Source organism: Arachis hypogaea, chromosome 13 (assembly GCF_003086295.3).
Source record: "Arachis hypogaea cultivar Tifrunner chromosome 13, arahy.Tifrunner.gnm2.J5K5, whole genome shotgun sequence".
NCBI lineage: Eukaryota > Viridiplantae > Streptophyta > Magnoliopsida > Fabales > Fabaceae > Arachis > Arachis hypogaea.
In genome coordinates, this window is record NC_092048.1 from 61,789,881 (window position 1) to 61,811,867 (window position 21,987).

Sequence of the window (21,987 nt, forward strand, 5' to 3'; positions counted from 1 at the left end):
CTTCATGATTTAATGCAAGTACTATTCTTTCTCTTTCAATTCACGCTTACTTCTTCTGCAAAATATACTCTCGTACTTAATTTAGTTAATTCAGAATGAAGGGGTGACCCGTGACAACCACCCACTATCTTCGTTACTCGCATAGCCAAGATCCGCGTGCCTGATAACCACAAGCGGTCTAAATGATGTTCAACGCAATCATTGGACGACAGCCGGAGTATAATCTCTTGGGTCTCTGATCCATGGATTTGACTTGCCTCTCCTGACAATAGAGCATTCAAATCCGTGAGATTAGAACCTTCGTGGTAGACGCTAGAACCAATTGGCAGCATTCCTGAGATCCGGAAAGTCTAAACCTTGTCTGTGGTATTCCGAGTAGGATCTAGGACGGGATGACTGTGACGAGCTTCAAACTCACAAATGTTGGGCACAGTAACAGTGTGCAAAAGAATAGAAAGATCCAATTCCGACACAAGTGAGAACCGACAGATGATTAGCCGTGCGGTAGCTGTGCTTGGTATTTTTCATCCGAGACGAGAGATCTGACAGTTGATTAGCCATACAGAAACTGTGCTTGGACCATTTTCACTGAGAGGACGGATGGTAGCCATTGACAACAGTGATCCACCAACATACAGCTTGCCATGGAAGGGAGCACGCATGATTGGATGAAGACAATAGGAAAGCAGAGGTTTGAAGCAACAAAGCATCTCCAAACGCTTATCTGAAATTCCCACCAATGAATTACATAAGTATCTTTATTACGTTTAATTTACGCTTTATTTATCTTTCAATTATCAAAACTCATAACCAATTAAATCCGTCTGACTAAGATTTACAAGATGACCATAGCTTGCTTCAAGCCGGCAATCTCCGTGGGATCGACCCTTACTCGCGTAAGGTTTTATTACTTGGACGACCCAGTGCACCTGTTGGTTAGTTGTACCGGAGTTTTGAAAAGTGTGATCACAATTTTGTGCACCAAGTTTTTGGCGCCGTTGCCGGGATCGTTCGAGTTTGAACAACTGACGGTTCATCTTGTTGCTTAGATTGGGTAACTTTATTTTATGTTTAAGCTTTTTATTTTTATTTTCGAAAAAAAATACAAAAAAAAATTTAATAAAATCATAAAACCAAAAAAATTTTGTGTTTCTTGTTTGAGTCTAGTGTCAAATTTTATGTTTGGTGTCAACTGCATGTTTTTAATTTTTCTTAGATTTTCGAAAATTCATGCATTGTATTCTTCTTTGATCTTCAAGTTGTTCTTGATGATTTTTCTTGTTTGATCTTTAATTTTTTTTGTTTTGTGTCTTTTCTTGTTTTTCTTGTGCATTTTTGAATTGTTAGTATCCCTAGTACAAAAGTTCTTAAGTTTGGTGTCTTGCATGTCTTTCTTTTCTTAAAAATTTTCAAAAATATGTTCTTGATGTTCATCATAATCTTCAAAGTGTTCTTGGTGTTCATCTTGACATTCAAAGTGTTCTTGCATGCATTATTTGTTTTGATCTTAAATTGTTATGTTTTGTTTCATTTTGTTATTTTTCTCTCTCCTCATTAAAAATTCAAAAGTAAAAAAAATATCTTTTCCTTATTCTTCTCATAATTTTTGAAATTTTGAGTTTGGTCAAAAATTTTTAAAATTTAGTTGTTTCTTGTTAGTCAAGTCAAAATTTCAATTTAAAAACTTTATCTTTTCAAATCTTTTTCAAAATCAATACTTTTTCATTTTTTTTATGATTTTCGAATTTCATTCTTAAAATTTTTCAAAATATTTTTCATTTTTTCTTTTAATTTTTTCGAAAATTTTAAAACTAATTTGTCAAAATCTTTTTCTTAATTCTATTTCATATTTTCGAAAATCCTTGCTAACAATTACTGTTTTGATTCAAAAATTTCAAGTTTGTTACTTTCCTGTTAAGAAAGGTTCAATCTTTAAATTCTAGAATCATATATTTTAGTTTCTTGTTAGTCAAGTCATCAACTTTAATTTAAAAAAATCAAATCTTTTTAATTTCTCTTATTCTCAACTCTTTGTCAACTAACTACTTGACTTGTTTGTTCTAATTTTAAAAAGTCTACTATTTTTTATCTTTTTCAAAACCACCTAACCACTTTTCCACTTATAATTTTCAAAAATCACTAACCACTTTTTCAAAATTCTTTTTAATTAACTAATTGTTTTAAATTCTAATTTTATTTTATTTCTTTTAATATTTTCGAAACTAATTTAATTAATTAAATAAAAATAAAAATATTTTTCTTTTCCCTCTTCTTAAAATTCGAACACACTCTCTCTCATCTCTTTCTATTTATTTTATTTAATTACTAATACCTCTCTTCTACTCATAATTTGAACCCCTCTCTCTTCTCTCTGTTCGAATTACTCATCTCCTCTCTTTACCTCATTCTTCTATTCTTCTATTCTTCTACTCACATAAAGGAATCTATATACTGTGACATAGAGGATTCCTCTTCTCTCTTTGCTCTCTTCTTTTTCATCTGAGCAGGAACAGGGGTAAAGACATTCTTATTGAAGCTGATCCTGAACCTGAAAGGACTCTGAAGAGGAAGCTAAGAGAAGCTAAAGCACAACACTCCGGAGAGAACCTTACAAAAAATTTTGAAAAAGAAGCAGACATGGCAGCCAAACCCAACAACAATGCTAGAGATTCAAGGAAGATGCTTGGTGACTTTATTGCACCAACTTCCAACTTTTATGGAAGAAGCATCTCAATTCCTGCAATTGGAGCAAACAACTTTGAGCTTAAGCCTCAATTAGTTTCTCTAATGCAGCAGAATTGCAAGTTTCATGGACTTCCATTGGAAGATCCTCATCAGTTCTTAGCTGAATTCTTGCAAATCTGTGACACTATTAAGACCAATGGGGTTGATCCCGAGGTCTACAGACTTATGCTTTTCCCCTTTGCTATAAGGGACAGAGCTAGGATATGGTTAGACTCACAACCTAGAGAAAGCCTGAACTCTTGGGAAAAGTTAGTCAATGCTTTCTTGGCAAAATTCTTTCCACCTCAAAAGATGAGCAAGCTTAGAGTGGAAGTCCAAACCTTCAGACAGAAGGAAGGTGAATCCCTCTATGAAGCTTGGGAAAGATACAAGCAATTCATCAGAAGGTGTCCTTCTGACATGCTTTCGGAATTAAGCATCTTATGTATATTCTATGATGGTCTGTCTGAATTGTCTAAAATGTCATTGGACCACTCTGCTGGTGGATCTCTTCATCTGAAGAAAATACCTGCAGAAGCCTAGGAACTCATTGAAATAGTTGCAAATAACCAGTTCAAGTATACTTCTGAAAGAAATCCTGTGAATAATGGGATGACTCAGAAGAAAGGAGTTCTTGAGATTAATACTCTGAATGCCATATTGGCTCAGAATAAAATATTGACTCAGCAAGTCAATATGATTTCTCAGAATCTGACTAGAATGCAAGCTGCATCCGGTAATACTAAAGAAGCCTCCTCTGAAGGAGAAGCTTATGACCCTGAGAATCCTGCAATGGAAGAGGTGAATTACATGGGAGAATCCTATGGAAACACCTATAATCCTTCATGGAGAAATCATCCGAATTTCTCATGGAAGGATCGACAGAAGCCTAAAAAAGGCTTCAATAAATAGGTTTGACAATAGCAAGCCTTTTCCATCATCTTCTCAGCAACAGATAGAGAATTCTAAGCAGAGCTTCTCTGACTTAGCAACTATAGTCTCTGATCTATCTAAGATCACTCTCAGTTTCATGACTGAAACAAGGTCCTCCATCAGATATTTGGAGGCACAAGTGGGTCAGCTGAGTAAAAGAGTTACTAAAATCCCTCCTAGTACTCTCCCAAGCAATACAGAAGAGAATTCAAAGAGAGAGTGCAAGGCCATCAATATATCCAAAGTGGCCAAACCTATAGAGGAGGAAGAGGCAGTGATTTCCAGTGAGGAAGACCTCAATGGATGTCCACTTACCACTAAGAAGTTCCCTAATGAGGAACCAAAGGAACCTGAGGCTCATACAGAGACCATAGAGATTCCACTGAACTTACTGTTGCCATTCATGAGCTCTGATGAGTATTCTTCCTCTGAAGAGGATGAAGATATTGTTGAAGAGCAAGTTGCTCGGTATCTAGGAGCAATCATGAAGTTGAATGCCAAGTTATTTGGTAATGAGACTTGGGAGGATGAACCTCTATTGCTCATCAATGAACTGAATGCCTTGGTTCAGCAGAAATTACCTCAGAAGAAACCAGATCTCGGAAGGTTCTTAATACCTTGTACCATAGGCACCATGACCTTTGAGAAGGCTCTGTGTGACCTGGGGTCAGGGAATATAAACCTCATACCACTCTCTGTAATGGAGAAACTAGGGATCTTTGAGGTACAAGCTGCAAGAATCTCACTAGAGATGGCAGACAAATCAATGAAATAGGCTTATTGACTTGTAGAGGATGTCTTAGTGAAGGTTGAAGGCCTTTACATCCCTGCTGACTTCATAATCCTAGATACTGGGAAGGATGAGGATGAATCCATCATCCTTGGAAGACCCTTCCTAGCCATAGCAAGGGCTGTAATTGATGTGGACAGAGGAGAGTTAGTCCTGCAACTGAATGAGGACTACCTTGTGTTTAAGGCTCAAGGATCTTCCTCTGTAACCGTGGAGAGGAAGCATGAAAAGCTTCTCTTAATACAGAGTCAAGCCCCCACATTCAAACTCTAAGTTTGGTGTTCGGAGGCCACCATCATGCTCTGAGTATCTGTGAAGATCTGTAAGAGCTTACTGTCAAGCTATTGACATTAAAGAAGCGCTTATTGGGAGGCAACCCAATCTTATTTATCTATGTTAATTACTTTTTCATTTTATTTTCCATTGTTAGTTTATGTTTTCTTTAGGTTGATGATCATGTGGAGTCACAAAAATAGCTGCAGAATTAAAGCGGAATCAAAAATAGCATAAAAAATAGCACACCCTGGAGGACAGGCTTACTGGCGTTTAAACGCCAGAATTGGCAGACAGACTGGCGTTGAACGCCAAAAAAGCGTGTTTGGCTGGCATCAAACGCCAGAAAGGGGTATCAGCCTGGCGTTTAACGCCAGGAAAGGCAGCAGAGCTGGCGTTATATGCCAGAAACGTGCAGGGAGCAGAATTCCTTGACACCTCAGGATCTGTGGATTCCCACCTACCCCAACTCTTTTTCTCTCCTCTTCACACCTTTCCATAACACTCTTCCCTAAAATAACCTCCACCAATCACTTCCATTTCTCCTCCAAAACCATCATACAACCCACCTACCCCCACCCATTCAAATTCAAACCATCTCCCACTCAAACCCAACCCCTATTACAAGAATTCCCTCTCCACTCCACTCCTATATAAGCCCCTCAACACTCCTTTATTTTCACACATCATAACCACCTAAAACCCCCTTGGCCGAACCATTCACACACTTCCATCTCCTCCATCTCTTCTTTCTCTAAACCTTTCTTTCTTCTTTTTCTCGAGGACGAGCAAACCTTTTAAGTTTGGTGTGGAAAAAAGCTCTGCTTTTTGTTTTTCCATAACTATTAATGGCACCTAAGGCCGGAGAAACCTCTAGGAAGAGGAAAGGGAAGGCAGTTGCTTCCAATTCTGAGTCATGGGAGATGGAGAGATTCATCTCAAAAGCCCATCACTAGAAAGAGGATGGAGCAAATAAGAGATCCCACTCATGGACCTCAACAAGAGCATTAGGAAGTCCCTCATCAAGAAATCCCTGAGATGCCTCAAGGGATGCATTTCCCTCCACACAACTATTGGGAGCAACTCAACACCTCTTTAGGAGAATTGAGTTCCAACATGAAGCAACTAAGAGTGGAGAACCAAGAGCACTCCATCATCCTCCATAAAATCAGAGAGGACCAAAAGGCCATGAGAGAGGAGCAACAAAGGCAAGGAAGAGACATAGAGGAGCTCAAGAACTCCATTGGTTCTTCAAGAGGAAGAAGAAGCCACCATCACTAAGGTGGACCCGTTCTTTAATCTCCTTGTTTATTTTCTTTTCTTTTCTGTTTTCGGTTTTTATGCTTTATGTTTTGACTATGTTTGTGTCTTCATTACATGATCATTAGTGTTTAGTGTCTATGTCTTAAAGTTATGAATGTTCCATGAATCTTTCACCTTTCTTAAATGAAAAATGTTTTCTGAAAAAAGAAAAAGAAGTACATGAATTTTGAATTCTATCTTGAAAATAGTTTAATTATTTTGATGTGGTGGCAATACTTTTTGTTTTCTGAATGAATGCTTGAACAGTGCATATTTTTTATAGTGAAGTTTATGAGTGTTAAAATTGTTGGCTCTTGAAAGAATAATGAAAAAAAAGAGAAATGTTATTGATAATCTGAAAAATCATAAAATTGATTCTTAAAGCAAGAAAAAGTAGTGAAAAACACAAAGCTTGCGAAAAAAATGGCAAAAAATAAAGAAAAAAGAAAAAACAAGCAGAAAAAGCCAATAACCCTTTAAACTAAAAGGCAAGGGTAAAAAGGATCCAACGCTTTGAGCATTAATGGATAGGAGGGCCCAAAGGAATAAAATCCTGGCCTAAGCAGCTAAATCAAACTGTCCCTAACCATGTGCTTGTGTCATGAAGGTTCAAGTGAAAAGCTTGAGACTGAGGGGTTAAAGTCACGATCTGGTGCACGAAATTGTGATCATCAACAATGGCGCCAAAAACTTGGAGCTCTCAAACGTGAATCACACTTTGTCACAATTCTAAACAACTAACCAGCAAGTGCACTAGGTCGTCCAAGTAATAAACCTCACGTGAGTAAGGGTCGATCCCACGGAGATTGTCGGCTTGAAGCAAGCAATGGCACCTTGTAAATCTCAGTCAGGCGGATTCAAATGGTTATGGAGATTTGATAATTAAAATATAATTGAAATATAAATAGGATAGAGATACTTATGTAATTCATTGGTGAGAATTTCAGATAAGCGTATAGAGATGCTTTCGTTCCTCCTGAACCTCTGCTTTCCTGCTGTCTTCATCCAATCATTCCTACTCCTTTCCATGGCAAGCTGTATGTTGGGCATCACCGTTGTCAATGGCTACATCCCGTCCTCTCTGTGAAAATGGTCCAATACGCTGTCACTGCATGGCTAACCATCTGTCGGTTCTCGATCATACTGGAATAGGATTTACTATCCTTTTGCGTCTGTCACTATGCCCAACACTCGCGAGTTTGAAGCTCGTCACAGCCATCCCTTCCTAGATCCTACTCGGAATACCATAGACAAGGTTAAGACTTTCCGGATCTCGGGAATGGCCGTCCATGGGTTCTAACTTATACCACGAAGATTCTAATATCTCGGACTCGGTCCTCTGTATTAGATATCTAAGAGATACTCATTCTATCTCATCTTCATGTAGAACGGAAGTGGTTGTCAGGCACGTGTTCGTAAGTGAGAATGGTGATGAGCGTCACATAATCATCATATTCATCATGTTCTTGGGTGCGAATGAATATCTTAAAATAGGAATAAGCTTGAATTGAATAGAAAAACAATAGTACTTTGCATTAATTCATGAGGAACAGCAGAGCTCCACACCTTAGTCTATGGTGTGTAGAAACTCTACCGTTGAAAATACATAAGAACAAGATCTAGGCATGGCCGAGAGGCCAGCCCCCTAAACATGATCAAAGGATCAAAATATAATCCAAAGATGATCCAAAGATGTAACTAAAGATGTAAATACAATAGTAAAAAGTCCTATTTATACTAAACTAGTTACTAGGGTTTACAGAAATGAGTAAATGATGCAGAAATCCACTTTCGCAGCCCACTTGATGTGTGCTTGGGCTGAGCATTGAGCTTTACATGTGTAGAGGCTTCTCTTGGAGTTGAACGCCAGTTTGTAACCTGTTTCTGGTGTTTAACTCCACTTTGCAACCTGTTTCTGGCGTTTAACTCCAGAATGCAACATGGAACTGGCGTTGAATGCCAGTTTGCGTCATCTAAACTCGGGCAAAGTATGGACTATTATATATTGATGGAAAGCCCTGGATGTCTACTTTCCATCGCAATTGAAAGCGCACCATTTGGAGTTCTCCAGCTCCAGAAAATCCACTTTGGGTGTAGGGAGGTCAGAATCCAACAGCATCTGCAGTCCTTCTTCAGGCTCTGAATCTGATTTTTGCTCAAGTCCCTCAATTTCAGCCAGAAATTACCTGAAATCACAGAAAAACACACAAAATCATAGTAAAGTCTAGAAATGTGATTTTTATTTAAAATCTAATAAGAATATATTAAAAACTAACTAAATCATACTAAAAACTATGTATAAACAATGCCAAAAAGCGTATAAATTATCCGCTCATCACAACACCAAACTTAAATTGTTGCTTGTCCCCAAGCAACTGAAAATCAAATAGGATAAAAATAAGAGAATATACTATAAATTCCAAAATATCAATGAAACTTAGCTCCAATCAGATGAGCGGGACTTGTAGCTTTTTGCCTCTTGAATAGTTTTGGCATCTCACTTTATCCATTGAAGTTCAGAATGATTGGCATCTATAGGAACTCAGAGTTCAGATAGTGTTATTGATTCTCCTAGTTCAGTATGTTGATTCTTGAACACAGCTACTTTATGAGTCTTGGCCGTGGCCCTAAGCACTTTGTTTTCCAGTATTACCACCGGATACATAAATGCCACAGACACATAACTGGGTGAACCTTTTCAGATTGTGACTCATCTTTGCTAAAGTCCCCAATTAGAGGTGTCCAGGGTTCTTAAGCACACTTTTTTTTTTGCTTTGGACCTTGACTCTAACCGCTTAGTCTCAAGTTTTCACTTGACACCTTCACGCTACAAGCACATGGTTAGGGATAGCTTGGTTTAGCCGCTTAGGCCAGGATTTTATTCCTTTAGGCCCTCCTATCCACTGATGTTCAAAGCCTTGGATCCTTTTTATTTACCCTTGCCTTTTGTTTTTAAGGGCTATTTGCTTTTTCTGCTTCCTTTTTCTTTTTCTTTTTCTCTTTTTTTTCGCTATTTTTCTCTTCTTTCTTTTTTCGCAAGCTTTTTTATTCACTGCTTTTTCTTGCTTCAAGAATCATTTTTATGATTTTTCAGATCTTCAAATAACATTTCTCCTTTTTCCTTATTCTTCAAGAGCCAACATATTTAACATTCATAAACCACAATATCAAAAGACATATGCATTGTTCAAGCATTCATTCAGAAAATAAAAAGTATTGTTATCACATCAAAATAATTAAACTAGTTTCAAGGATGAATTCAAAACCATGTACTTCTTGTTCTTTTGTTTTTAGAACATTTTTTACATTTAAGAGAGGTGATGGATTCATAGGACATTCATAACTTTAAGGCATAGACACTTAGACACTAGTGATCATATAGTGAAGACACAAACATAAATAAAACATAAAGCTCAAAAATTGAAAAACAGTAAAATAAATAGACAAGGAGATTAAGGAATGAGTCCACCTTAGTGAGGATGGCGTCTTCCTCTTCTTGAAGAACCAATGGTGCTTTTGAGCTCCTCTATGTCTCTTCCTTGTCTTTGTTGCTCCTCCCTCATAGCTCTTTGATCTTCTCTAATCTCATGGAGAATGATGGACTGCTCTTGGTGTTCCACCCTTAGTTGTTCCCAATAGTTGTGTGGAGGAAAATGTATCCCTTGAGGTATCTCAAGGATTTCTTGGTGAGGGAATTGCTCATGTTGTTGTTGAGGTCCATGATCTCTTGTTTTGCAGTCAAATGCTCTACTACTGAGCTATGGACCCTTGAGATGAATCTCTCCATCTCCCATGACTCGGAGGTGGAAGCTTTTGTCTTCCCTTTCCTCTTTCTAGAGGTTTCTCCGGCCTTAGGTGCCATAAATGGTTATGAAAAAACAAAAAGCAATGCTTTTACCATACCAAACTTAAAACGTTAGCTCGTCCCTGAGCAAAAGAAGAAAGGAAGTAGTAGTAGAAGAAGAAGAAAATGGAGGAGATGGGGGTGTGTGAATGGTTCGGCCACTAGGGATTTAAGGTGGTTATGATGTGTGAAAAGGAAGGAGTGATGGTTTGAATTTGAGTGGGTGGGTGTAGGTGGGTGTATGATGGTTTTGGAGGGGAATTGGAGGTGATTGGTGAAGGGTATTTGGGGAAGAGGGTTATGAAAAGGTGTAAAGAGGATAGAAGAAAAGGTGGGGATCCTGTGGGGATCCTGTGGGTCCACAGATCCTGTGGGAATCCTATGGGGTCCACAGATCCAGTGGGGCCAAGGACTTAACATCCCTGCTCCAATTAGGCGTGTAAAACGCCCTTGCTGTGCAATCCTGGCGTTTAACGCTAGACTGCTGCTTGTTTCTGGCGTTAAACGCCCAAATGTAGCCTGTTTCTGGCGTTTAACGCCAGGTAGATGCTTGTTTCTGGTGTTAAACGCCAGCTTGGTGCTTGTTTCTGGCGTTAAACGCCAGACAGATGCTTGTTTCTGGCGTTTGAATACTCCTCCTCCAGGGTGTGCTGTTTTTAATGCTGTTTTTCATTTTGTTTTTGATTTTTTAGTAGTTTTTGTGACTCCACATGATCATCAACCTAATAAAACACGAAATAAAAATAAAAATAAAATAAATATAATTAAATAACATTGGGTTGCCTCCCAACAAGCGCTTTTTTAATGTCAGTAGCTTGACAGTGAGCTCTCATGGAGCCTCACAGATGTTCAGAGCATTGTTGGAACCTTCCAACACCAAACTTAAAGTTTGAATGTGGGGATTCAACACCAAACTTAAAGTTTGGTTGTGGCCTCCCAACACCAAACTTAGAGTTTGACTCTGGGGGCTTTGGTTGACTCTGCAGTGAGAGAAGCTTTTCATGCTTCCTCTCCATGGTTACAGAGGGAGATCCTTAAGTTTTAAACACAAGGTTGTCCTCATTCAGTTGAAGGACTAACTCTCCTCTGTCCACATCAATCACAGCTCTTGCTGTGGCTAGGAAAGGTCTTCCAAGGATGATGGATTCATCCTCATCCTTCCCAGTGTCTAGGATTATGAAATCAGTAGAGATGTAAAGGCCTTCAACCTTTACTGATACATTCTCTACTTGTCCATAAGCCTATTTTCTTGAGTTGTCTGCCATCTCTAATGAGATTCTGGCAGCTTACACCTCAAAGATCCCAAGTTTCTCCATTACAGAGAGTGGCATTAAGTTTATTCCTGACCCCAGGTCACACAGAGCCTTCTCAAAGGTCATGGTGCCTATGGTACAGGGTATTAAGAATTTGCCAGGATCCTGTTTCTTTTGAGGCAATTTCTGCCTATCCAATGCATTTAGTTCATTAGTGAGCAAGGGAGGTTCATCTTCCCAAGTCTCATTACCAAATAGACTGGCATTCAGCTTCATGATTGCACCAAGGTACTTAGCAACTTGCTCTTCAGTAACGTCTTCATTCTCTTTAGAAGAAGAATACTCATCAGAGCTCATGAAGGGCAGAAGGAGGTTCAATGGAATCTCTATAGTTTCTAGATGAGCCTCAGATTCCTTTGGTTCCTCAAAGGGAAACTCCTTATTGGTCACTGAATGTCCTAGGAGGTCTTCCTCACTAGGATTCACAACCTCCTCCTCCCTTGTAGGTTCGGCCATGATGGTCAAGTCAATGGCCTTGCACTCTCTCATTGGATTCTCTTCTGTATTGCTTGGGAGAGTACTAGGAGGAGTTTCAGTGACTCTTTTACTCAGCTGGCCCACTTGTGCCTCCAAATTTCTAATAGAGGACCTTGTTTCATTCATGAAACTCAGAGTGGACTAAAATAGATCAGAGACTATATTTGCTAAGCTAGATGGGTTCTGCTCAGAATTCTCTGTCTGTTGCTGAGTGGATAATGGAAAAGGTTTGCTATTGCTAAACCTGTTTTTTCCACCATTATTAAAGCCTTGTTGAGGCTTTTGTTGATCCTTCCATGAGAAATTTGGATGATTTCTCCATGAGGGATTATAGGTGTTTCCATAGGATTCACCCATGTAATTCACCTCTGCTATTGCAAGGTTCTCAGGATCATAAGCTTCTTCTTCAGAAGATGGCTCTATAGTACTGTTGGATGATTCCTTCAATCCATTCAGACTTTGAGAGATCATATTGACTTGCTGAGTCAATATTTTGTTCTGAGCCAATATGGCATTCAGAGTATCAATTTCAAGAACTCCCTTCCTCTGAGGCGTCCCATTACTCACAGGATTCCTTTCAGAAGTGTACATGAACTAGTTATTTGCAACCATGTCTGCGTTCCTGAGCTTCTACAGATGTTTTCTTTAGGTGAATGGATCCACCTGCAGAATGGTCCAGTGACATCTTTGATAGTTCAGACAGACCATCATAGAATATATCCAGGATGGTCCATTCTGAAAGCATGTCAGAAGGATACTTTTTGGTCAGTTCCTTGTATCTCTCCCAAGCTTCATAGAGGGATTCACCTTCCTTCTGTTTGAAGGTTTGAACATCCACTCTAAGCTTACTAAGCTTTTGAGGAGGAAAGAACTTGGCTAAGAAAGCAGTGACCAGCTTATCCCAAGAGTTCAGGCTATCTTTAGGTTGAGAATCCAACCATATTCTAGCTCTGTCTCTTACAGCAAACGGGAAAAGCATAAGCCTGTAGACCTCGGGATCAACCCCATTGGTCTTAACAGTTGCACAGATCTGCAAGAATTTAGTTAAGAACTGAAAAGGATCTTCTGATGGAAGTCCATGAAATTTGTAGTTCTGTTGCATCAGAGAAACTAATTGAGGTTTCAGCTCAAAATTATTTGCTCCAATGGCAGGGATTGAGATGCTTCTTCCATGTAAATTGGAATTTGGTGCAGTAAAGTCACCAAGCATCTTCCTTGCATTGTTATTATTTTCGGCCATGTCTCCTTCTTTTTCAAAAATTTCTATCAGATTTTCTCCAGAGAGTTGTGCTTTAGCTTCCCTTAGCTTCCTCTTCAAAGTCCTTTCAGTTTCAGGATCAGCTTCAACAAGAATGTTCTTATCCTTATTCCTGCTCATATAAAAAAGAAGATAACAGAAAATATGGAATCCTCTATGTCACAGTATAGAGATTCCTTATGTAAGTATAAGAAGAGAATAATGGAGGAAGGAAAAGATAAGAATCCAAACACAAGGGAGAGGAATAAGTTCGAATTCTTTGGTGAAAGAGGGGTGTTAGTAGATGAATAAATAAACAGAAGGGGATGAGAGATGAGAGAATTCAAAAATTAAATAAATTAAATTAAAAAATATTTTTGTTTTAAATTAAATTTAAAGTTAGAATTTGAAAATACAAAAAAGAAAAATGAAATTAATTTAAAGTAAAAACTAAAACAATTAGTTAATAAAAAAGGAATTTTGAAAAAGAGGGAAGGGATTTTCAAAAATTAGAAAGAGAGAGTTAGTTAGGTAGTTTTGAAAAAGATATGAATCAAACAAAAAGATAAGATTAATTGAAAAAGATTTGAAAATCAATTTTGAAAAGATAAGAAGCTAGAAAATAAGTTAGAAAAGATTTTGAAATTGATTTTGAAAAAGATGTGATTGAATCTTATTTTGAAAAAGATTTGAAAAAGAAATTTAAAAAAGATTTGATTTTGAAAATTAAAGTTGATTACTTGACTAACAAAAAACAAAAAGATATGATTTGAAAATTTAAAGATTGAAACTTTCTTAATAGGCAAGTAACAACTTAAAATTTTTGAATCAATCACCTTAATTGTTAGCATTAATTTCAAAAATATGAAATGGAAATAAGAAAAATATTTTGAAAATAAATTTGAAATTTTCGAAATTATGAAAGGAAAAATGAAAAAGATTTGATTTCTTTGAAAAAGATTTGAAAAAGATAGAATTTTTAAATTGAAAATTTGATTTGACTCATAAGAAACAATTAAATTTTTAAAACTTTGGACTAAATCAAATCAAATTTTCGAAAATTATGAGTGAAATAAGGAAAAGATATTTTTTTTTATTTTTGAATTTTAATGATGAGAGAGAAAAACATAAAAAAGACTCAATGCATGAAAATTTTGGATCAAAACAAATGATGCATGCAAGAACACTATGAATGTCAAGATGAACACCAAGAACACTTTGAATGTCAAGATGAATACCAAGAACTTATTTTTGAAAATTTTTAAGAAAAGAAAAACATGCAAGACACCAAACTTAGAAATTTTCAATGTTGAGACATTAATAATTCGAAAATGCATATGAGAAACAAGAAAAGATACCAAACAAGAAATTTTAAAGATCAAACAAAAAGACTTACCAAGAACAACTTGAAGATCATGAAGAATGCAATGCATGGATTTTCGAAAAATGCAAGAAAGAGATAAACATGCAATTGACACCAAACTTAAAAACTGACACAAGACTTAAACAAGAAACATCAAATTATTTTTGATTTTATGATTTTATTAAAATTTTTGATATTTTTCGAAAATATTTTGGAAAAAGAAAACTAAGGATTTCAAAATTTTTAATAAGAATTCCAGGAATCTTCAATGTTAGTCTAAAGCTCCAGTCCAGGAATTAGACATGGCCAATGGCCAGCCAAGCTTCAGCAGATATTGCCCACCTCCCATGTATACAACAGCTATGTGTGTAACTGCCAAATGGGTGAAGATCAACAAGCTCTTGTGATGATAAGTTGAAATCCCGGTCCAAAATATTAGACATGGCTTACAGCTAGCCGGGATTCAACAAATCATCATGAAACACTAGAATGCATTCTTAAAAATTCTGAAGAAAAATATATTTTTGAAAATATTTATTTTCTTTTTTTTTTTTGAAATTAAGAATAATAAAAACAAAAAGCTTAAAATTAAAATAAATTTACCTAATCTGAGTAAAAAGATAAATCGTCAGTTGTCCAAACTCGAACAATCCCCGGCAACAGCGCCAAAAACTTGGTGTTGTTGCCGGACCAAACTTGGCACTGTTGTTGCTGGAAACAAATGTGAAATTGTTGTTCGTTCTATCCCCGACAACGGCGCCAAAAACTTGGTGCACGAAATTGCGATCATCAACAATGGCGCCAAAAACTTGGAGCTCTCAAACGTGAATCACACTTTGTCACAATTCCGCACAACTAACCAGCAAGTGCACTGGGTCGTCCAAGTAATAAACCTTACGTGAGTAAGGGTCAATCCCACAGAGATTGTCGGCTTGAAGCAAGCAATGCTCACCTTGTAAATCTCAGTCAGGCGGATTCAAATGGTTATGGAGATTTGATAATTAAAATATGATTGAAATGTAAATAGGATAGAGATACTTATGTAATTCATTGGTGAGAATTTCAGATAAGCATATAGAGATGCTTTCGTTCCTCCTGAACCTCTGCTTTCCTACTGTCTTCATCCAATCATTCCTACTCCTTTCCATGGCAAGCTGTATGTTGGGCATCACCGTTGTCAATGGCTACATCCCGTCCTCTCTGTGAAAATGGTCCAATGCGCTGTCACTGCATGGCTAATCATCTGTCGGTTCTCGATCATACTGGAATAGGATTTACTATCCTTTTGCATCTGTCACTACGCCCAGCACTCGCGAGTTTGAAGCTCGTCACACCCATCCCTTCCCAGATCCTACTCAGAATACCATAGACAAGGTTTAGACTTTCTGGATCTCGGGAATGGCCGTCCATGGGTTCTAACTTATACCACGAAGATTCTAATATATCGGACTCGATCCTCTGTATTAGATATCTAAGAGATACTCATTCTATCTCATCTTCATGTAGAACGGAAGTGGTTGTCAGGCACGTGTTCATAAGTGAGAATGGTGATGAGCGTCATATAATCATCACATTCATCATGTTCTTGGGTGCGAATGAATATCTTAGAATAGGAATAAGCTTGAATTGAATAGAAAAACAATAGTACTTTGCATTAATTCATGAGGAACAGCAGAGCTCCACACCTTAGTCTATGGTGTGCAGAAACTCTACCGTTGAAAATACATAAGAACAAGGTCTAGGCATGGCCGAGAGGCCAGCCCCCTAAACATGATCAAAGGATCAAAAGATAATCCAAAGATGATCCAAAGATGTAACTAAAGATGTAAATACAATAGTAAAAAGTCCTATTTATACTAAACTAGTTACTAGGGTTTACAGAAATGAGTAAATGATGCAGAAATCCACTTCCGGAGCCCACTTGGTGTGTGCTTGGGCTGAGATTTGAGCCTTACACGTGTAAAGGCTTCTCTTGGAGTTGAACGCCAGTTTGTAACCTGTTTCTGGCGTTTAACTCCACTTTGCAACCTGTTTCTGCGCGTTTAACTCCAGAATGCAACATGGAACTGGCATTGAACGCCAGTTTGCGTCATTTAAACCCGGGCAAAGTATGGACTATTATATATTGTTGGAAAGCCCTGGATGCCTACTTTCCAACGCAATTGAAAGCGCGCCATTTGGAGTTCTGTAGCTTCAGAAAATCTACTTTGAGTGCAGGGAGGTCAGAATCCAACAGCATCTGCAGTCCCTCTTCAGCCTCTGAATCTGATTTTTGCTCAAGTCCCTCAATTTCAGCCAGAAATTACCTGAAATAACAGAAAAACACACCAACTCATAGTAAAGTCTAGAAATGTAATTTTTATTTAAAAACTAATAAGAATATATTAAAAACTAACTAAATCATACTAAAAACTATGTAAAAACAATGCCAAAAAGCGTATAAATTATCTGCTCATCACGATCCAAAGCAAAAAGAGTGTGCTTAGGAACTCTGGGCACCTCTAACTGGGGACTCTAGCAAAGCTGAGTCACAATTTGAAAAGGTTCACCCAGTTATGTGTCTGTGGCATTTATGTATCCGGTGGTAATATTGGAAAACAAGATGCTTAGGGTCACGGCCAAGACTCATAAAGTAGTTGTGTTCAAGAATCAACATACTAAACTAGGAGAATCAATAACACTATCTGAATTCTGAGTTTCTATGGATGCCAATCTTGCTGAACTTCAAAGGATAAAGTGAGATGCGAAAACTGTTCAGAAGCAAAAAGCTACTAGTCCCGCTCATCTAATTGGAACTAAGCTTCATTGATATTTTGAAATTTATTATATTTTCTCTTCTTTTTATCCTATTATTTTTTTAGTTGCTTGGGGATAAGCAACAATTTAAGTTTGGTGTTGTGATGAGCGGATAATTTATACGCTTTTTGACATTGTTTTTACATAGTTTTTAATATGTTATAGTTACTTTTTATTATATTTTTATTAGTTTTTATGCAAAAATCACATTTTTGGACTTTACTATGAGTTTGTGTGTTTTTCTGTAATTTCGGATATTTTTTGGCTAAAATTGAGGGACCTGAGCAAAAGTCTGATTCAGAGGCTGAGAAAGGACTACAGATGCTGTTGGATTCTGACCCTCCTGCACTCGAAGTGGATTTTCTGGAGCTACAGAAGCTAAATTGGCGCGCTCTCAATTACGTTGGAACGTAGACATCTTGGGATTTCCAGCAATATGTAATAGTAGATACTTTACCCGAGATTTGATGGCCCAAACTGGTGTTTAAACGCCAGCCAGAGACCCTTTTCTGGCGTAAAACGCCAGAACTGGAGTTAAACGCCCAAACTGGCATCCAAGCTGGTGTTTAACTCTAGAAAATGCCTATGCATGTGTAAAGCTCAATGCTCAGCCCAAGCACACACCAAGTGGGCCCCGGAAGTAGATTTCTGCACTATCTGCACTTAGTTACTTATTTTCTGTAATCCTTAGTAATTAGTTTAGTATAAATATCACTTTTTACTATTGTGTTCAGGAAGCTTATGCCATTTTTCACATTTGGAGGCTGGCCACACGGCCATGCCTAGACCTATTTCTCTTATGTATTTTTCAACGGTGGAGTTTCTACACCTCATAGATTAAGGTGCAGAGCTCTACTGTTCTTCATGAATTAATGCAAGTACTACTATTTCTCTTTCAATTCACGCTTACTTCTTCTCCAAGATATACTCTTGTACTTAATTCAGTTAAGTCAGAATGAATGGGTGACCCGTGACAATCACCCACTATCTCCGTTACTCGCTTAGCCAAGATTCGCGTGCCTGACAACCACAAGCGGTCTACATGATGTTCAACATAGTCATTGGACGACAGCAAGAGTATAATCTCTTGGGTCTCTGATCCACGGATTTGACTTGCCTCTCCTGACAACAGAGCATTCAAATCCTGAGATTAGAACCTTCATGGTAGAGGCTAGAACCAATTGGCAGCATTCCTGAGATCCAGAAAGTCTAAACTTTGTCTGTGGTATTCCGAGTAGGATCTGGGACAGGATGACTGTGACGAGCTTCAAACTCACGAATGTTGCGTGCAGCGACAGTGTGCAAAAGGATAAAGAGATCCTATTCCGACACAAGTGAGAACTGACAGATAATTAGCCGTGCGGTAGCTGTGCCTGGTATTTTTCATCTGAGACGAGAGATCCGACAGTTGATTAGCCGTACAGAAACCGTGCTTGGACCATTTTCACTAAGAGGACAGATGGTAGCCATTGACAACGGTGTTCCACCAACATACAGATTGCCATGGAAGGGAGCACGCATGATTGGATGAAGACAATAGGAAAGAAGAGGTTCAGAAGCAAGAAAGCATCTCCAAACGCTTCTGAAATTTCCACCAATGAATTACATAAGTATATTTATTTTAATTTACGTTTTATTTATCTTTCAATTATCAAAACTCATAACCAATTGAATTCGCCTGACTAAGATTTATAGGATGACCATAGCTTGCTTCAAGTCGGCAATCTCCGTGGGATCGACCATTACTCGCGTAAGATTTTATTACTTGGACGACCTAGTGCACTTGCTGGTTAGTTGTACCGGAGTTGTGAAAAGTGTGATCACAATTCCATGCACCACGATCACACAGAGAGTTTTTTTTATAGAACGCTTGACGTACAGAGTCAGGCGTGCATGCGCACATAGATCCGTGCGTACGCACAAGGGCAAAGATGGAAGGTTGTTCACACGCACAGCTCGTGATGACGCTCCCACTAGAGGGGTTGTCAATTAGCGTGTGGACGCACACATCTGTGTGGCCGCACGAGAAGCACGATAAAGGGGCTATGTGCTTACGCACGAGGAAGTGTGCACGCACAGGGCTCAGAAAACAGGGCAGCGCGCACGCACAGAAGGTGAAAAACGCAGTTGCGTGCGCACGCATAGGGTGGTGCGCATGCACAGGTGCCTTGTTTCACAAAAATTTTTCTTTTCAAAACTAAGGTTCCCTCCTATAACATAGCAACATACCAACCCCAATTTATTCAAACAAGCATAAATTCATGATCCACAAGCAATTCAACTTATTCAATCCAAAAATACCAAATCAAAACTAAGCTAATCATCATACCATAAGAAAACAACTAATTCAAAAAGCTATAAACAAAGAGATAAAGTTGGAACAATGTTACCATGGTGGGGTGTCTCCCACCAAGCACTTTGGTTTAGAGTTCTAAGTTGGACTATGCATGGCTTCATTGGTCACTTTAAACTTCTCCAAGGAGGAATATCTCCAACTCCTTGGCATTCTTGGGTTGAGTGTTATCTCTTGAATCAAACTTGTTGGTAACCTTCTCTTCTTCTTGTTCCTTGCCAACCTCAATCACTTCATCTTCAATTATATCGCACCCAAAGATAGAATAAGCTTTGAGGATAGGTTTCCTTGACTCTTCTAATGTGAATCTTGCTACCTTGCCATCGGCCTCAAAAGAATAGACTCCAGAATGTGCATCAAGCTTGGATCGGGATGTCTTTAGAAACGGCCTTCCAAGTAGAATAGATGATGGCTTGTCTGAGTCAATGGGAGGAGTCTCCGAAATGGGGAAATCCACCGGGAAAAATAAACCTTGGATATCAACCAGAACATTTTCTGTAATCCCCACAACTGATACAATGCTCTTATCGGCCAACACGAATCTCGCCAAGGACCTCTTTAAGGGTGACAAGTTCAATCTCTTATAAATGGGGAGTGGCATAATGCTTACGCATGTCCCTAAATTACACATACAGTCTGTGAACTTAAACCCACCAATCAAGCAAGTAACCAAACATGGGCCGGGATCATTGCATTTTTCAGGAACTAAAGAAGAGATAGAATCATCTATCGGCCTTTTGTTAAGTTCGCCAATTTTCTCCTTGTGAGTGCAAACATCTTTGAGAAACTTGGCATATTTGGGCACTTGTTGAATGGCTTGAAATAGAGGGACGGTGACTTCAACATTCTTAAAAATTTCCACCAGGTTGGGGTCAAGTTGTTCTTGCTTCTTTGCCTTCTTTGCCAAAGTTGGGAATGGAATGGGCATATGCTTTTCAATTGGATTTTTCCTCTTTGGCTCCTTGCCCTTGAGTGGTTCCTCATCATCCTTCTCAACATCTTCCTCTTCATCCTTCATCACCCCCATATCCTCTCCTACCCCTTCCTTGTGGGTTTTCTCACTCAAACTTGTAGGCACAACACCAATTTCATCCAACTTGGTGCCACTCCTAAGGGTGATAGCATTGATGCTTCCCTTAGGATTCGGTTGAGGTTGTAAGGGCAAACCACTAGAAGTTGAGGCTTGTTGGGCATTTTGTGTAGGAGGAGGGGAAAGAGTCAAACGGGTGAGGGCTTCGGCAATTGTAGCCATATAAGCTTCTTGTTTCTTGTGAAATTCCCGTTGCTCTTACATAAAAGTTTGGAGTGTGTCATTCATGTAGGGTTGATTAGGAGGAGGGCCTTGATTTCCTTGAGAAGGGTTGGATCTACTATTACTATTTGGATGTTGATACCTCCCTTGAGGTTGAGATTGTGAAGGGTGTTGGTAAGATTGTTGGTATTGTGGTTGACCTTGAGGAGCTTGATGATAGTAGGCTTTTTGGCTTGGGTAAGGCTAAGCTTGTGGGGCTTGGTTCCACTTTTGATTAGACGTATCCCTCCACCCTTGGTTTTGATTTCCTCCATGTTGATTGTAGTTGGGTGTTTGTGGGTATGAATTGGCTACCGAAAATGTAGTGTCCTCCTGGAGTTGAGGGCACTAATCAGTGTAATGGTTGTTACAAGCACAAATACCACATGCTCTTGGTGGTCCTTCAATTCTTGGAGGTTGAGGTGGAGGAGCTATCAAGGCTTGGGAAATTTGTTGCCCTTGGGTGATTTGTCTCAACAAAATTATCATCTCACCGAGGGTCTTTGTCAAAACGGCATCTCCGGAGAGAGAAACTTCACTTAAAGCTTTTGGTTATGGATTCCTTGCCCTTGAGTGTTGAGTGGAGTCCGCCAAATCCGCTATGATCTCCCACGCTTCCTCGGCGGTCTTGTTTTTTGTAAGGGATCCTCTACTAGAGGCATCTAGGAGAAGCTTATCTTGGGGATTCATCCCTTGAAAAAAATAGCTAATAAGTACCAACTCATCAATATGGTGGTGGGGGCAAGCTTCCAACAACTTCTTGAATCTCTTCCAGTATTCATAAAGAGTCTCCCCATCTCGTTGCATAATGCAAGATATTTCCTTTCGCAACTTGTCTGTCTTTTGTGGTGGGTAGAACTTTTCCAGAAATTCCTTACGCAATAAGTCCCAATTGGAAATCACGTCTCCCGGGTGAGTATAAAATCATTCTTTTGCTTTTTCCTCTAAAGAGAAAGGGAAAGTAAACACCAAAACTACTACTTCATCTGCACCATGTCTTCTCGCAGTGGAGCATGCAACTTGAAAATCCTTGAGATGCTTAAGAGGATCTTCCCCGGGTAGTCCATTGTACTTGGGAAGCAAGTTGATTGTGCCAGTCTTAAGCTTAAAATTTGGATCCAAAGCCGAATACCGGATTTGTATCGGTTGCAAATTAATATCAGGAGCTCTGGCTTCCCTCATGGTGATTCTACGAGGTGGATCCACCATGGTGTTGTTACCTGAGTCACTCACAGAGATTTTAGCACTACCTACAGATGAATATAAAGTTTCCTCGTTGATTGATGAATGA

At 38.6% G+C, this 21,987-nt stretch overlaps 3 non-coding genes across 3 annotated transcripts; 2 read left to right on the forward strand and 1 right to left on the reverse strand.

The window, feature by feature from the left end:
- Positions 1-3,042: 3,042 nt before the first annotated feature.
- On the reverse strand, positions 3,043-3,150 carry LOC112738758 (small nucleolar RNA R71). The gene has a single exon (XR_003169701.1). It is a non-coding gene; the product is annotated as a small nucleolar RNA R71 (small nucleolar RNA).
- A 9,245-nt stretch (positions 3,151-12,395) lies between these two features.
- Positions 12,396-12,503, forward strand: LOC112739925 (small nucleolar RNA R71). The gene has a single exon (XR_003170859.1). It is a non-coding gene; the product is annotated as a small nucleolar RNA R71 (small nucleolar RNA).
- Positions 12,504-21,423: 8,920 nt separating this feature from the next.
- On the forward strand, positions 21,424-21,530 carry LOC112739053 (small nucleolar RNA R71). Its single transcript, XR_003169993.1, has one exon. It is a non-coding gene; the product is annotated as a small nucleolar RNA R71 (small nucleolar RNA).
- The last annotated feature ends 457 nt before the right edge of the window (positions 21,531-21,987 follow it).